This window comes from Rhinoderma darwinii, chromosome 4 (genome assembly GCF_050947455.1).
Source record: "Rhinoderma darwinii isolate aRhiDar2 chromosome 4, aRhiDar2.hap1, whole genome shotgun sequence".
In the NCBI taxonomy this organism is placed as follows: Eukaryota; Metazoa; Chordata; class Amphibia; order Anura; family Rhinodermatidae; genus Rhinoderma; species Rhinoderma darwinii.
The window spans coordinates 144048459-144066624 of NC_134690.1; positions in this window are offsets into that span (position 1 = coordinate 144048459).

The following is an 18166-nucleotide window of genomic DNA, read 5'->3' on the forward strand; positions in this document are numbered from 1 at the left end:
CTATTTACAGGGGGCTCTATGGGGTGTGTGTGTGTGCGTGTGTGTGTATGGTACAGTTTATGGTGCTATTATAATCAGGGACACAGTGTTATTATAATTAGAGGTGCAGTGTATGGCACTATTATATTTAGGGGCGTTGTGTGTGGCCCCATAAAAATTGTATCTTCGTTTATATGTGCAGAAATTTTTGAAAAGTGAGAAGCTGAAGACATCTGAGCGGAAAACTGCTGAAATGGGCTGCGGCCAGGAGAAGTCATCATAGAGGTCTGGACCGGATGGAGAAGAAAAGAGAACAAGAACTAGAATCTGTGTCGTCACGGGTGACTAGCAATACTGGGGTGGGAAGGGCCACTGTTTTAGGGCTTTCCCAGCCTAGCAGTACCAGCCTGCGGCCGCCCCAGTTCTCGGCCATCACTACAGATAGTCGGGTACTGGATTGTACCCAGCTCTTCCTGGTACCCCTGGTGGGGGTGGATACCAGGGTAATAATGGGGGTTCGTGTTAGTCTCTGCACCGGCTAACACTAAGCCCCGCCTTAGTAATGGACGCTGTCAATCAGCCAGCGGTCATTACTAAAGCGGAAGTAATAACGTTTAAAAGAAAATACAAAGACATAGGAAAAATATATTTTATTGAAATAAAAACCCCGCCTCCACACAACCCTCATTAACCATTTTATTGAAAATAAAAAAAGCCGTCATCGAAGTAGTCCTCGAAACCGACATAGTCCAACAACCGAACCTGTAATAAAACACACAACAACCCTCATTAACAATTTTATTGAAAATCAAAAAAGCCGTCATCGAAGTAGTCCTCGAATCCGACGTAGTCCAACCACCAAACCTGTAAAAAAATCACAAACACACACAAAAAAATTGTAACACAGGTAGTAGGCTTAGATACAGGGCTCATGTGTGATACTGTCTGTTAGACCATGTATCTAAGCCTACCACAAGGCAGGCTTAGATACAGGACCCCAGCAGATGGTAGGCTTAGATACAGGGCCCATCAGACAGGATCACACATGGGCCATGTATCTAAGCCTACCATGTGGTAGGATTAGATACAGGGCTCAGCAGACAGCTCACCATGTGTGATCCTGTCTGATGGGCCCTGTATCTAAGCCTACCATGTGGTAGGCTTAGATACAGGGCAATGTGGTAGGGTTAGATACAGGGCCCATCAGACAGCATCATACATGGCCATGTATCTAAACCTACTATGTGGTAGGCTTAGATACAGAGCCCATGTGTGATACTGTCTGTTAGACCCTGTATTTAAGCCTACCACATGTTAGGCTTAGATACAGGGCCCCAGCAGACAGTAATCTTATATAGTATAAGATTACTGTCTGCTGGGGTCCTGTATCTAAGCCTACCTTGTGGTAAGCTTAGACACATGGTTGAACAGACAGTATCACACATGGGCCCTGTATCTAAGCCCATGTGTGATGCTGTCTGTTGGACCCTGTATCTAAGCCTACCACAAGGCAGGCTTAGATATAGAACCCAAGCAGGCAGTAATGATGTTCCATTTACCCAGCTCTTCGGTGCAGCGGATGTTCCGACACCATCCAGCGTCATGACGTCATGCACGGCGCACAGCGGCATGACGTCATGACGCGAGAAGACATCAGGACTTCCCCTGCGCTTGGGAAGCAGGGTAAGTATAGTGGTATCACTATAGTAACAGGGGCCCGCGTATTTTATGACATAGGCCTCAGTTACTATAGTAAATTTCTATAGACACGCTGCTGCCCGGTCGCAATTGCATCTACTGCGACTCCTGTTGCGGGGCACCAGGCCAAAGATCCAGGGTTTGGGCCCCGAAGGTCCAGTGCTAGCGATGCCCCTGGCTACCATTAGAGCAGGAGCCCGGCTGTCAACAGACAGCCGAGCAACCGCTCCAGTCTGCACAGGACAACCGTGCAGGACTTAGACTAGGCCGCAGTGAAAAGACCACAGCTTAGCCTAAGACCCGTTAGTGACTGCCATAAAAAGGCGTATTGCTGGTCACTAACAGATTAATTGTCTAAAGGAAATAACAGTTATATTTTAGCTTCTGTGATTATCTCTGCTCATACATAGCATGAAAGTGAGGGGAGGACTTACCATATGTGCAACTTGTAGGTAGGTAACTGGCCCATTGTCACCTAAAAGCAGCTAGCAGCTTCCTACTATCTATTAGATTGAATATAATTGAATGAGCTAATGGATTTTTGGGCTCATAATAACTGGTGCATTGTCAGAGAGGCATAAATCATGTGCTCTATGCTAAATTACTCAAATGCTGGGGCTCATATACTGTTCTTGCACGGGGACCCCCTGCTGTCTGTGATTGCCCCTGATGGAAGTCACTGCAAAAATATAAACCACTCCGACAACCATACTGTCCGTTTCAAGTCACACCCTTAAAATACACTAATGATTGGACTACAGGATTGTATTAGGAAATTGCACATCAAATATTTTTCTAATATATTCTGAAACATAGTCTGACTTTAAAAGTGGTCAGGTATTTGAACTGTGTGGAACAGATGTAATGCGATATGTCATGTAGATGTTGGATTTGTTTACCATGAAATATGGAATAAGATATTGTTCCACTAGGTAATCTGGCCTCCCGGCATTAAAAATGTTAAACTGGTTTAAAATGAATCTTGTGTATACATACAAGAGATGACAAGGTGAAATCCCCAGTAGCAATGGTAAATGTTCTACTATGACAGGACCATTCTTTTAAGGAATGAATGTGTTTTTGAGTTGATACAAATGTCTGTGGTCGTGAATATCCCCTGATAGACAGCATTAGAACCTCATACATCTTTGTGCGTTGAGTAGAAGAGCTGGAAGATTCATAATAGCTGAAAGGTAGATTTATAGAGGCTCCTTCCTCACACAGCATTTGTACGTCAAAACAGATTATCTGCCGCATTACTTTTTAAAAGAAGGATGTAGAGATTATCTTCGTGGATGTGTCTCACTAGATCCCTGAAGCTTTTCTACTTCAGTTAGCTTTATACTGTCCAGAATTAAGAGCTGGTAAATTGTCAAAGAAGATTTCAACTGTATTCTCCGCTGCTTCAAACTACGAAACGCGATGGGCCAACAGGCTGCACTTAATTGGTCATTACAGAATTCCATTTTTTTTCTTGCTTTTGATCTTAAATATAATGCATGATTGTGAGCCTGTTTTTGTCAGGTGTCCATGAAGATAGTGTGTCTTGAAGTAGGACAGAAGCCAAAGGATTACGGGACTTTAAATGTATTTCAACTAGATTACACAATTCTTTTTGTGCTAGCTGGAGTCATTTTAGGCCATAGAGAATGACTTAAAGTATAAAATTGTAGAATATGACGAGTTCAGATGACATTCCCCATATATATTAATGTCATCAATTTTCTTTTAGAAAGTTTGTACATTCTAAGGCTAGATTCACACGAACGTGGGGAAACTCGGACGTGAAAAAAAACGTGACGTTTTTCACATCCGTGGTGCCCCCGTGCGGGTCTCGTTTTCACGGATCCCCATAGACTTGAGCCTTTGGAGGGATCCGTGAAAACGGAAGACAATAGGACAGGTTCTATTTTTCAACAGACCCTTCACACGGTCCGTTGAAACAATGGCCGTGTGAATGCCCCCATTGAAAAACATGCATCCGTGTGACGGCCATTGTTTTAACGGTCATCACACTGACGTATCCAACGCTCATGTGAATAAGACCTAATTGGAAATTCTTCGAGAAAGAAAACACTAAACTGTACATTGTAAAGACTTTTTTGCTTCTTCCTTTCACTGTAGGCTGTATAACAGACTGGCTTACAGTTGCATGGGGCCTTTACGGTGCCTGCATATGCCTATGATTTTATACAGAATCCAACAAAAATAAAAATAGTGGCATACTCCTTTATATGCTGAATTATGGAGCTATACTCACCTAGAGAATTCTCGGGAATAATAGCTCCAATATACAGTACCAACAGAGCATCAAGGCAGCACAAGAAGGGCACGGCTCTTCTGTGTACATGAGTGAGGTCTTTCACATAATTCACATATTGCAGTCTGGTCAGTATTTTATATCAGTATTTCGAGGCCAAAAACAGGACTGGTACCTAAACAAAGGGAATATATAAAGAAAAGTTTAAACTTCTCTTCTTTGCATCCACTCATGATTTTGATTTCAATATGCTTATGAAAATACCTACTATAACTGCAGTGTGTGAATAAGGCCTAACACTGCAGTTTCTACAGCAAGTAGTACAATTAGGGAATTCTCCTTCTAAAATTTAAAATTCAGAGTATTATAAGATTTAATGTACACTTAAAGAGACTCTGTCACCACATTATAAGTGCCCTATCTCCTACATAAGGAGATGGGCACTGTAATGTAGGTGACAGTAATGCTTTTTATTTAGAAAAACGATACATTTTTACCACTTTATGAGCGATTTTTAGCTTTATGCTAATGAGTTTCTTAATGCCCAAGTGGGCGTGTTTTTACTTTAGACCAAGTGGGCGTTGTACAGAGGAGTGTATGACGCTGACCAATCATACGCCGTCATACACTTCTCTCCGTTCATTTACACTGCACTAGCGATATAGCTATATCGCTATGTGCAGCCACATAAACACACTATAATGTTACTGCAGTGTCCTGATAATGAATATACATTACCTCCTGCCAGGACGTGATGTTTATTCAGAATCCTGACATTTCTGTAGCGTCTCTGTGAGATTTACAGCAAGGCAAGCGTAATCTCGCGAGATTACAATGTAACCTGTAATTTCAAACGAGATTACGCCTGCCTTGCTGTAATCTCACAGAAAAGATTCAGAAGTGTCTGGGATTCTGAATACACATGACGTCCTGGCTGAAGGTAATGTATATTCATTATCAGGACACTGCAGTAATGTTAGTGTGTCTGTATGAGGCTGCACATAACTATATCGCTATCTGCAGAGTAAATGAATGGAGAGAAGTGCATGACGCTGATTGGTCAGCGTCATACACTCCTCTGTACACCGCCCACTTGGTCTAAAGTAAAAACACGCCCACTTGGGCATTAAGAAACTCATTAGCATAAAGCTAAAAATCGCTCATAAAGTGCTAAAAATAGATAGTTTTTCTAAATAAAAAGCATTACTGTCACCTACATTACAGCGCCGATCACATTATGTAGGAGATAGGGCACTTATAATGTGGTGACAGAGCCTCTTTAAAGGCTAGCAAATACATGTCCAAACAGTATTTTCCCACTTTTTTTCTCATGAACAGTAACATTATTCATTATTTTTTCATTCTGTAGCAGAATAATTAAAATTTAGTGATATACCTTTTTAATAATCTTAACAATACAACTATAGAAAACCCAAACCCTGTAAATAAAATGATTGCTATGAAGTTGTTTTGGGTCGGATCGGTGCCACAGCAAAAAACATAGATGTAATCCCAAATTTTATTTCTAAAACGTTTTATGTGATTTAAAGGGGTTTTCCCCGATTGGACAGCTGATGACTTATCCACCTGATAGGTCATCGGTATATGATCTTTGCTGGTCCGGTCAATAATCAGTTGCCCGGGCTGCCTTCGGGCGCCGGATGTCTTGAACGGTATGCTGTAGTTGGAGCCGGAAGCAGATGTTTCCAACCACTGCATAGCGGCCGTTCAGCAGAACAGCAGCTCTGTTCTTATTCACTCAGCCACTATTCTGTGACTGGAGCCATCTGCTTGCAGCTATCGTCCGGAGCCGAAGGCAGCCGGAGCAGCTGATCGGTGCGGGGTCTGGGTGTCGGACCCACACCGATCATATACTGATGAACTTACGCAATGGATAGGTCATCAGTTGTCCGATCATGGGAAAACCCCTCTAAATATTCCCTATCAACAAATATGAAGGAAAACATGGAGTTTTTTCAGCATAACGGGAATCTGAAGAAATATTAATTTTTTTTAATGTAACATCTACATATTATACATCATTTAAGAGAGCAATTATTCATTTGCATTTTTCATATCCAAGTTGAGTTCACTCATTTTTATTCTGTGGTATGTACAATAAAATAGACGAACCCAATTCCATGGGATTCCTATTACTCTGCTAATATGTTGTTGTTGAACAGGACAAATAGCAATATAGCAACCCTACCTGCTGTGCCACTAAGCTCTGGATGGTAGGAAGGTAATAACATGACTAAATAGTAAAATACCTGATATAGCAATGTAGCAATGTTTAACAAGATTGTTTCGGCTCAAGTTTAAATATGATACTGGAATAAATGTAGGAAGAATAGTTGCAAAAAGCCATCTCTGATTATCATGTTCTAGTATGATACCTTTGAAAGCCAAGTTCTTCACTAAAATTTATAAAACCTATGTGTTTATTCTTTGTTTCAATGAGGAGAGTTAATTTGCCCCAATAAGTAGCCAGATGTCTTACCTTATCATCTGATCACATACAACCCCTTTAATACAGAGGCGGACATAGACTGCAGAGGGCCCCTGTGCAAAGAATGTGCCCGGACCCTCCATAACCCAACCACGACCACGCGCATATAAAACGATACAAATCTATATTGCACATTGTATTACTAGTTTAAAACACAAGTAACAAACATAAATAATGCAAATAATGCTACTGAATAATACCACCACACAATGACCACATAGTGACAGAATAATACCCCATACTGTTACTGAATAATACCACCACACCATAACAACATAGTGACGGAATAATATCCCCCATACTGTTACTGAATAATACGGCCACACCATAACCAAAAAGTGACTGAATAATACCCCCATACTGTTACTGAATAAAAAACACTATACAAAGTACAATATTATCGACATATAGTGACCATATAGTGGTAGATGGCAGTTATACACAGGAGCTCTGCAGACCATATAAGTGATTACAGCACATTTATATTTAGTGACTCACAGGTGATGTTTCCTCTGACTAGAGTGATTCACTTTTCCTTTTCTTCTCCATCCGGCCCAGACCACTGTGACGACTTATTCCAGCTACGATTCGTCTGCAAAATTTGACACACAGACATGTTGGTTTCTCGCTTTTCCAGCATACTTCCCACCAATACCCCATCCTCTAAACAAACTTGTAACCCACAGTGCCCCAGATGGTAATAATGATCCCTCAGTGCTCGACAAACTAAAAGTGCCCCCTCAGTAACCGTGCCCCCTTTGTGCTCCCACAGTAATACCCCCTTTGTGCCCCCTTGTATATAGCGCCACAGCATCCCTTGTAGATAGCGCCATACAGCCCTCCCACTTGTATATTGTGCCATATAGCTCCCCCTTTGTAGATAGTGCCACGCAGCCCCCTTCTTGTATATAGTGCCACCCAGCCCCCGTGTATATAGTGCCACACAGCCCCCCTTTGTATATAGTGACACACAGCATCCCCCTTGTATATAGTGACAAACAGCTCCCCCTCCCCTTGCATATGGTGTCCCACAGCCCCCCCCCCTTGTATATAGTGCCACACAGCTCCCCCATCCCCTTGTATGTAGTGCCACACAGCCCCCCTCTCCTTGTATGTAGTGTCACACAGCTCCCCCCTCCCCTTGTATATAGTGTCACACAGCCCCCTCCCCTTGTATATAGTGCCACACAGCTCCCCCTCAACTTGTATATAGTGCCACACAGCTCCCCTGTTCCCACAACGGACGGTGCGCTGTATAGACCCGGGCTGGGACGTGATGCAGTGATGCAGTCTTCCAAGCGCCTTATAAGCTGCAGGCCTAATGTGGCCTGAAGCCTATAGTATTCAATTGTATCTTCATCCTGAGGATGCAGATACAATTCAATGGGGCCCCCTCTGGTGCTAGCGACAACACCGGGCATGATGCGGCCCATGCTGCCCGGCCCATAAATGTTATATGCCGGGCAGCGTGGGCCTCCTTATTCCTCGGGGATGGTGGCCCAGAGAGGATGGTGGCACTGTGCCGGTCTAGGCGCACAGCGTTTAGGACAGCTGAGCGGGCGCCTGTGCAGCCGAACCGGATGCCTCGCCGATATGTCCGCACCTGTTTAATGGGTCTGGTTCACGAGAGCCGCATTGAGCCATAAATGTAGTATTACATTGTGGCCATTTAGATAAATTTGCCAAAGCAGCAGCCACAGCATGTTGGTGGTTCCCCACTCCTGCGCATAGATGGGGGGTTCTATTAGGGCATATGGACAAAGGGTGTCTTGATGGGACAAACCCGGTAACATGAGCACTAGGACTATGGCACTATATGAGGTTTTTACTGTGTCAAAAAATTTAATCAGTACCACAGCTGTTTCAACCACAGCCATTGCAAACTGGTGCATAAAATTAAGCACACAGCTATGAAATCTCCATAGACAAACATTGCTTGTGGTATGGGTCATACTAAAGAGCTCAGTGACTTTAAACATAGCACTGTACTAGGATGCCACCTTTACATGTCAGTTCATTAAATTTCTGATCTGCTAAACCTGCCCCAGTCAACTAAGTGCTATTATTGTGAAGTAGAACAACAACTCAGCAGCGAAGTAGGAGACCACACAAACTCACAGACCAGTGTTTCCAAGTGCTGAATCGCATGGTGTATGAAATCTCCTATCCTCTGTTTGCATCACTCACTAAAAATTTCCGAACTGCCTCTAGAAATGACATCAGCAAAATAACTGTGCGTTGGGAGCTTCAGGAATTGTTTCCATGTTTAAACAACTGCACACAAGCCTAAGATCACCATGTACAATGCCAAGTGAGAACTGGATTGGTGTAAAGAACACCACCACTGGACTCTGGAACAGTGGAAACATGTTCTCTGTGTAACGACAGCCCAAATATTTGACTGTAATAGGACCCTCCTCGTCATCAAGGGATTTGACTTGGGGCTACTCCGGGGAGGGAGTCTAAGGGAACCCCTGGTCTTGACCCTTTATTTAACCCCTGTACAGGGTTGTGGACTGTACTACGGGGAAACACCAGGTCGCTGCCTCGGAGTAGTCTCCTTTCGTTGTGGCTGACGTAGGTCAGAGGCGTAGCTAGGTTCTCCTGCACCCGGGGCAAAGATTCAGATTGGGCCCCCCCCCCCCAACTTATTTACCAACATCTCCTTCCCCCTCGCCATGTTTTCTTTCCCTACCAATCAATGAGGTGTAATTTTTTTTCACAATTTTTTTAATGTAACGCGAGTATAAAAGGATTTCTACATTTTACAAGCGATGTAGTTCTATAATGTAATTATCATAACAATAAATTAAAAGAAAATAAATTAAAGAGGCCACACACAGCCCCCTGTAGATAGCGCCACACAGCCCCCCTTGTAGATAGTGCCACACACAGCCCGCTTCCCCCCTAGTAGATAGCGGCACACTCCCGCCCTTGTAGATAGTGCCGCACACAGCCCGCTGCCACTTTGTAAATAGCGCCACACTCCCCCCCCATGTAAATAGTGCCACATTCCCCCCCCCCTTGTAAATAGCGCCACACTCCCACCCCTTGTACTTAGCGCCACACTGTGAACAGAGCGGTGAGCGGTAGCCTACCGCTACCACTCTCCGCTCTGCCTGGTGTGACTTACCGGAGAAGCAGAGGAGGTCATTCGGCGCAGGCAGCGGCAGAGTTTCTTCTGACTAGGGTCGGTGACAGCCAGGGCCGGCCCTAGCTTGGATGGCGCCCTGTGAGGGACTCTCTATTGCCGCCCCCTACACAAACCAAAAATTAACCACATATATGGACACGCTGGAACATATATACTGTATATACATAAAGACAGATATTTAGACATACAGGCAAATATACATACACACATCCTGGAATATATACATACAGGTAAATATATAGACGTACAAACACATATACACACACACACACACACACACACACACACTGGCAGATAAATACACAGAGAGGAACATATACAAATACATAAAAGGCACATATGCACAAGCACAAAGACACATTCACAAGCAGACCCATATATACCCACACAGGTACATATGTACACAGCACAGATAATGTAGTAGATGTTACCTGCAGTCCTATGTAACAACACAGATAACACACAGTGATAACTCTCTAATACAGATAGTAGTTTTACCTGCAGTCTTATGTAACACCACAGATAACACAGTGATAACTCTCTGATTACAGATAATGTAGTAGCTGTTGCCTGCAGTCCTATGTTAGGCTGGGTTCACACGTGGCGGAATTTCACTTAAATTCCGCTGCGGACACTCCGCAGCGTTAATCCGCAGCGGAGCCGTTTCTGCATTGACTTCCACTTCTATTTAGAAGTGTTCGTTTAGACGATGCGTAACATTCCGCTGCGGAGCATAGGCTGCGGAGCGGAATTTGGTGTCCGCAGCATGCTCTGTCTGTTGCGGAGCAGTGGCGGACTCATGGCGGAATTTCTCCATTGACTTCAATGGAGATTCTAAGTTCCGCAATGAAGTCCGCAGCTGTCATGCACATGTTATGTGTGCTGCGGATGCGTCTTGCTTTTTTGCCATGACATTTCTTCATTCTGGCTGGACCTATGTATTTCTAGGTCTACAGCCAGACTGAGGAAGTCAATGGGGCTCCCGTAATGACGGGAGCGTTGCTAGGAGACGTCTGTAAATAGTCACTGTCCAGGGTGCTGAAAGAGTTAAGCGATCGGCAGTAACTGTTTCTGCACCCTGGACAGTGACTACCGATCACAATATACAGCAACCTGTAAAAAAATATAAGTTCATACTTACCGAGAACTCCCTGCTTCTGTCTCCAGTCCGGCCTCCCAGGATGACGTTTCAGTCTAAGTGACGGCTGCAGCCAATCACAGGCCAAGCACAGGCTGCAGCGGTCACATGGACTGGCGCGTCATCCAGGGAGGTCGAGCTGGATGCCGAAAGAGGGACGCGTCACCAAGACAACGGCCGGTAAGTATGAAATTTGTTTACTTTCACTAGGGAAAGTGCTGTCCCTTCTCTCTATCATGCACTGATAGGGAGAAGGGAAGCACTTTTCCCGCAGTCCGCAGTCCCGCAGTCCGCAGCAGCTAGTCCGCATCAATTTACTTCACATTTTGTGCAGATCCGCAGCAGAATCTGCAACGCAGATTCTGTGCGGCATTGATGCGGACAGTTGCGGAGGAAATCCGCCACGTGTGGTCATGCCCTAACACTGCAGATAACACATAGTGATAACTCTCTGAGTACTGATAATGTAGTTGTGTCCCCTGCAGTCTTATGTAATACCACAGATAACACATTGTGCTAAATTACAATCTCAGCTCTGCTACACAGTACAGATAATGTAGTAGTGTTACCTGCAGTCCTATGTAACACCACAGATAACACAGTGATAACTCTCTGAGTACAGATAATGTAGTAGATGTAAGAGACAAACACATGCAGAGACACAGACAGAGACAGAGACACACACACACACACACACACACACACTGTAACATATACACATACAAACACAGAGACACACACCTTATTCACACTACACACACATATACACACAGACACTCACCATGTCTCCTTGCTGACAGCTCAGGGCGGGCTGTGGGCGGAGCTTCCTCTTCTGCCTGTCGGCTGTGTGTAACAGCAGAGCACAAAATAGAGGCAGATGCTGGAAGGCGGCAGCACGGGATTGGACCTGTCCCCTGACCTGAGTCATCTGACCTCATGTCACTGACGTGAGGTCAGGTGACTGTACTGGTCCACTCCCTGGCCGTCACAGACCCCAGTCAGAACGCCGTAATTTCCTGGCTCTTCCTAAAGCTGCTGCAGACGGACGCCTGTCAGCAGCGATCAGCTGCTCTTCGGCGCCCCCCCTTCCCTACCACCGGGTTGCGCCCGGGGCACATGCCCCGCCTGCCCCCCCTAGCTACGCCCCTGCGTAGGTAGTAGCAGAGTAGCAGTAAAAGGTCTGGGCAGGTGGTAGAGGTTTAACAGGATAAAAGTAGCAATAGGTCTGGGCAGGTGGCAGGCACGGATGGTTAGTAATAGGTAAAAAGTCGATAAACAGGATTTCAGAAGACAAAACTGCAAGGGAACTGGTTACTGGTCACATGATCGCTGGGTGCCGTTAGTGGCAGACTGCTGCTGGGTCTTACTAGACCCAGCACAGCCCAGTTAGTGACAATCGTCACTATGAGAGGGCTGATTTCCCCTGTAACTGGGGCTGCTGTGCAGCTCCAGCTACAGTGGAAAAACATGGTGTAAAAGAAAGAAAAAAAATATATAAAGATCCCCAAAGTTCTTTTTTGACCTTTGAGGGACAGACCATAGTAATAAAAAAATAGTAAAGTCAAGTGCAAAAAATTTTTTTCAAATAAATACACAGAAAATACCCACCCCAAAAAAAAACGTTCCCCCCGCCAATACTTGTTGTAACGCTAGCGCTGACCCAATTACCCTAATATAGACATGTAATATATTAAAATTTACGGTAAACAATGACGATTACAAATAAAAGGTCTATTTTAGGGTAAAACTATGTTATTACCAAAAATAAATAGCTGAAACGTAAAAAAGGTTATTTTTTTAATATTATTTTAAAACGCTATGAATAAAAATTCTAAAATAGCAAAAAAGGTGTGTATAAAAATGATAAAAAAAGAAACCTGCATTGTCTACGGAAAAAACGTCGCAAAAATCACGTCGTTAGCCGCAAAATAGCCTGGTCCTGAACTGGTTAATGATACAGAATACAAATACATTTTATACTTACAACATTGTGGCAAAAGTTTTGGGAAGGCCCGTTGATGCATGACTGTAAACCTGTGAATAAAACAAGGTTCATTAACCTATTAACTATTACGTCATGGAAAGCGCCCTGTTCGCGCTCCATGACGGAATAGTACGTCTCGGGAGTAACGGCCGTTTCGGCCGTCCTCCCGACACATACAGGAGCTGTGACAGCTGCTGTCTTGTACAGCAGCTGTCACAGCTCCTACAGCGGGGACCGATCGCTAATTAACCCCTTAAAAGCCGCGTTCTATAGAGATCGCGGCTTTTTAGGGGTTAAGCTGCCATCGCCGGCCTGCTACACGACAGCGGCCGGCGATGGTGACTATGGCAACCGGACACCAAACAATGGCGTCCGGCTATGCCATAGACGGAAGCCTAGTGGGTCCTGACAACGTCAGGACCCACTATGCTTGTTGTCAGTGAGTAGCTGACAGCTCTAATACACATGTAGTGCAGTGTATTAGAATTGCGATCAGGGCCTCCTGTCCTCAAGTCCCCTAGTGGGACAAAGTAAAAAAGTTAAAAAAAGATGTGTAAAAATAAGAAAATAAAAGATTTAAAAGTATTAAAAGTAAAAATCCCCCCTTTTCCTTTATCAGTCATTTATTATTAATAAAAATATATAAACAAACAAATAAACTATACATAATTGGTATCGCCGTGTCCGTAACGGCCTGAACTACAAAATGATTTCGTTATTTATCCCGCGCGGTGAACACCGTAAAAGAAAATAATAATAAACCGTCTCAGAATCACAATTGTTTGGTCACTTCACCACGCAAAAAATGGAATAAAAAGAGATCAAAAAGTCGCATGTACCTAAAAAAGGTACTGATGAAAACTACAGTTCGTTACGCAAAAAATAAGTCCTCGCACGGCTTTATTGATGGAAAAATAAAAACGTTCTGGCTCTTAGAATAAGGTAACACAAAAAGTGAATGATTGTTTACAAAACGTATTTTATTGTGCAAACGCCATAAGACATAAAAAAAAAATATAAACATCTGGTATCGACTTAATCGTCTCGCCCCACAGAATAAAGTGAATATGTCATTTATAGCGCACGGTGAACGCTGTAAAAAAAATAGAATAAAAAAACAATAGTAGGATTCTTGTTTTTTAGTCACCACGCCACCTAAAAATAGAATAAAAACTGATCAAAAAGCCGCATGCACCCCAAGAAAACTACAATGGATTCCTCAAGGGGTCTAGTTTCCAAATTGGGGTCACTTTTGGGGGGTCTCCAATGTTTTGGCACTACAAGACCTTTTCAAACCGGCCATGGTGCCAAATAAAAAAGAGGTCTGATAATCCACTAGGTGCACCTTTGCTTCGGAGGCCGGCGCTTCAGTCTATTACCGCACTAGGGCCACATGTTGGATATTTCTCTAAACTGCAGAATCTGGGCAATACGTATTAAGTTGCGTTTCTCTGATAAATCCTTTTGTTTTGTAAAAAAAATGGTATAAACAGGATTTTCTGACAAAAAAAAATGTAAATTTCACACCTACTTTGCTCTAAATTTCTGTGAAACACCTAAAGGGTTCATAAACTTTCTAAATGCTGTTGTGAATACTTTGAGGGGTCTAGTTTATAAAATGGGGTGTTTGGTAGGGGTTTCTAATATATGGGCCCCTCAAAGCAACTTCAGAACTGAAGTGTAACCTAAAAAAATAAATAAATGAGGCAATACTTTGCTTCTTACATTATACTGATAATGAGCCGTGCCCACCCCGAGATGACCCCAGTTTTGACCGTTTGTATAAACGGAGACCCCTATTAGACCGTTTCAGTGCCCGGTTTTCCCAAGCATTAACCCCCGAGACGTGTATTTCTATTGATGAGTCCCTGGTACATTTTAAAGGGAGGGTTCAATTACCTGCCGGGTAAGAGGGCAAGGTATGGCGTGAAGATATATAAGCTGCGAGAGTGCATCAGTGTATACCTACAAATTTAGGATATATGAAGGAAAGGCCACCCCCAAACCAGACTGCATCCTGGACTACAATATGTACATGGGAGAGGTGGACTTGTCAGATCAAATCCTGAAGCCCTACAGCGCCATGCGGTGTGGTATAAGAAGCTGGCCGGGCACATCATACAGATGGCTTTGTACAATGCGTAAGTGCTACGTCGATGTGCAGGACAGACGGGAACTTTCCTGGAATTTCAAGAGGTGATTATCAAGAACCTAATCTTTAGGGACCAAGAAGGGGGGGCACCCAGTACTTCTGGAAGCGGGGCCACACGCATCGTACCAGGGCGGCAACACTTTCCAGGAGAAGTTCCCCAAACTGGCAAGAAGGGAAAAAGTCAAAAGAGGTGCAAAGTCTGCTATAAGGGATGACACAATATACCAATGTGACCCGTGTCCCGAATAACCAGAGCTCTGTATGAAAGAGTGTTTTAAAATTTATCATACATCCCTTGGTTTATAATTTACCCCAATTTTACTTACCCTGATGCACTCCGCACAGCTTATCCCCCCTCGTCTTTCCCCTCTGAGCCCTGCTGTGTGCCCAGGCAGCTGATAACAGCCACATGTAGGGTATTGCCGTACCCAGGAGAACCCACATTACAGTTTATGGGGTGTAGGTCTCCGGTCAAAATGCTCACTACACCTCTAGATGAATGCCTTAAGGGTGTCGTTTTTAAAACGGGGTCACTTCTTGCGGGTTTCAACTGTACTGGTACCTCAGGTGCTTCTGCATACATGACTTCGCACTAGAAAATCCCCAATAGGCCAAATGGTGGTCCTTTCCTTCTGAGCCCTCCCATGGGCCCAAACGGCAGTTTTTCACCACAAATGGGGTATTGCTGCACTCAGAACAAATTGCGCAACAGAATGGGGTATTTTGTTTCTTGTGAAATTAAGACATTTTCAGCCAAAACTACATATTCTTTAAAAAAATAATTTTGTTTTCATTCCCAGCCCAATTCAAATAAGTTCTGTGAAAAAACTATGGGGTCAAAATGGTCACAACACCCATAAATGAATTCCTTGAGGGGTGTAGTTTCCAAAATGGGGTCATTTGTGGTTGGTTTCTATTGCTTTGATACCTCTGGGGCTCTGCAAATGTGACATGGCACCCGAAAACCAATCCAGCAAAATCTGGACTCCAAAGAACAAATAGCGCTCCTTTGCTTTTGAGCCCTCCCATGGGCCCAAACAGCAGTTTATCACCACAAGTGGGGTATTGCCGCACTCAGGACAAATTGGGCAACAAAATTGTGTATTTTATTTCTTGTGAAAATAAGAATTTTTGAGCTAAAATGACATATTATTGGAAAAAATATATATTTTTTTCATTCCCAGCCCAATTCAAATAAGTTCTGTGAAGAAACTATTGGGTCTAAATGGTCACATTATCCATAAATGAATTCTTTGAGGGGTGTAGTTTCCAAAATGGAGTCACTTCTGGTGGGTTTCCATTGCTTTGATACCTCTGGGGCTCTGCAAATGTGACATGGCACCCGAAAACCAATCCAGCAAAATCTGGACTCCAAAGAACAAATAGCGCTCCTTTGCTTTTGAGCCCTCCCATGGGCCCAAACAGCAGTTCATCACCACAAGTGGGGTATTGCCGCACTCAGGACAAATTGGGCAACAAAATTGAGTATTTTATTTCTTGCGAAAATAAGAATTTTTGAGCTAAAATGACATATTATTGGAAAAAATATATATTTTTTTCATTCCCAGCCCAATTCAAATAAGTTCTGTGAAGAAACTATTGGGTCTAAATGGTCACATTATCCATAAATGAATTCTTTGAGGGGTGTAGTTTCCAAAATGGAGTCACTTCTGGTGGGTTTCCATTGCTTTGATACCTCTGGGGCTCTGCAAATGTGACATGGCACCCGAAAACCAAACCAGCAAAATCTGCACTCCAAAGAACACACAGCGCTTCTTTCCTTCTGAGGCCTCCCATGAGCCCAAACGGCAGTTTATCACCACAAGTGGGGTATTGCCACACTAAGGACAAATTGGGCAACAAAATTGAGTATTTTGTTTCCTGTGAAAATAAGAATTTTTTATAAAAAATTACATCTTATTGGAAAAAATGACATTTTTTTAAATGTCACAGCCCAATTGAAATAGGTGTTGTGAAAAAACTGTGCTGTCAAAATGCTAACAACAACCATAAATGAATTCCTTGAGGGGTGTAGTTTCCAAAATGGGGTCACTTCTGGTGGGTTTCCATTGCTTTGATACCTCTGAGGCTCTGCAAATGCGAAACGGCACCCGAAAACCAATCCAGCAAAATCGTGACTCCAACAAACACATAGCGCTCCTTTCCTTCTGAGCCCTCCCATGAGCCCAAACGGCAGTTTATCACCACAAATGGGTATTGCCACACTAAGGACAAATTGGGCAACAAAAAAGAAATTTTTATCACAAATGAAATTTTATTGGAAAAAAATGACATTTTTTTCATTTCACAGCCCAATTCAAATACGTGCTGTGAAAAAACTGTGTGGTCAAAATGGTAACAACAACCATAAATGAATTCCTTGAGGGGTGTAGTTTCCAAAATGGGGTCACTATTGGGGGATTACTACTGTTTTGGCACCTCAACACCTCTTCAAACCTGGCATGCTGCCTAAAATATATTCTAATAAAAAAGAGGACTCAAAATGCACTAGGTGCTTCTTTGCTTCTAGGGCTTGTGTTTTATTCCACAAGCGCAGTAGAGCCACCTGTGGGACATTTCTAAAAACTGCAGAATCTGGACAATACATATTTAGTAGTGTTTCTCTGGTAAAACCTTCTGTGTTACAGAAAAAAAATGAATAAAATTGATATTCAGCAAGAAAAATGAAATTTGCAAATTTCACCTCCACTTTGCTTTAATTCCTGTGAAATGCCTGAAGGGTTAAAAAACTTTCTAAATGCTGTTTTGAATACTTTGAGGGGTCTAGTTTTTAAAATGGGGTGTTTTATCAGGGTTTCTAATACATAGGCCCCTCAAAGCCACTTCAGAACTGAACAGGTACCTTAAAAAAAGGCTTTTGAAATTTTCTTAAAAATATGAGAAATTGCTGTTTATGTTATAAGCCTTGTAACGTCCAAGAAAAATAAAAGAATGTTCAAAAAACGATGCCAATCTAAAGTAGACATATGGGAAATGTGAACTAGTAACTATTTTGGGTGGTATAACCGTCTGTTTTACAAGCAGATGCATTTAAATTCTGAAAAATGCTATTTTTTCAAAATTTTCTCTACATTTTGCAATTTTTCACCAATAAACACTGAATATATGGACCAAATTTTACCACGAACATGAAGCCCAATGTGTCACGTGAAAACAATCTCAGAATCGCTAGGGTAGGTTTAAGCATTCCGACGTTATTACCACATAAAGTGAAATATGTCAGATTTGAAAAATGGGCTCTGAGCCTTAAGGCCAAAACTAGGCTGCGTCC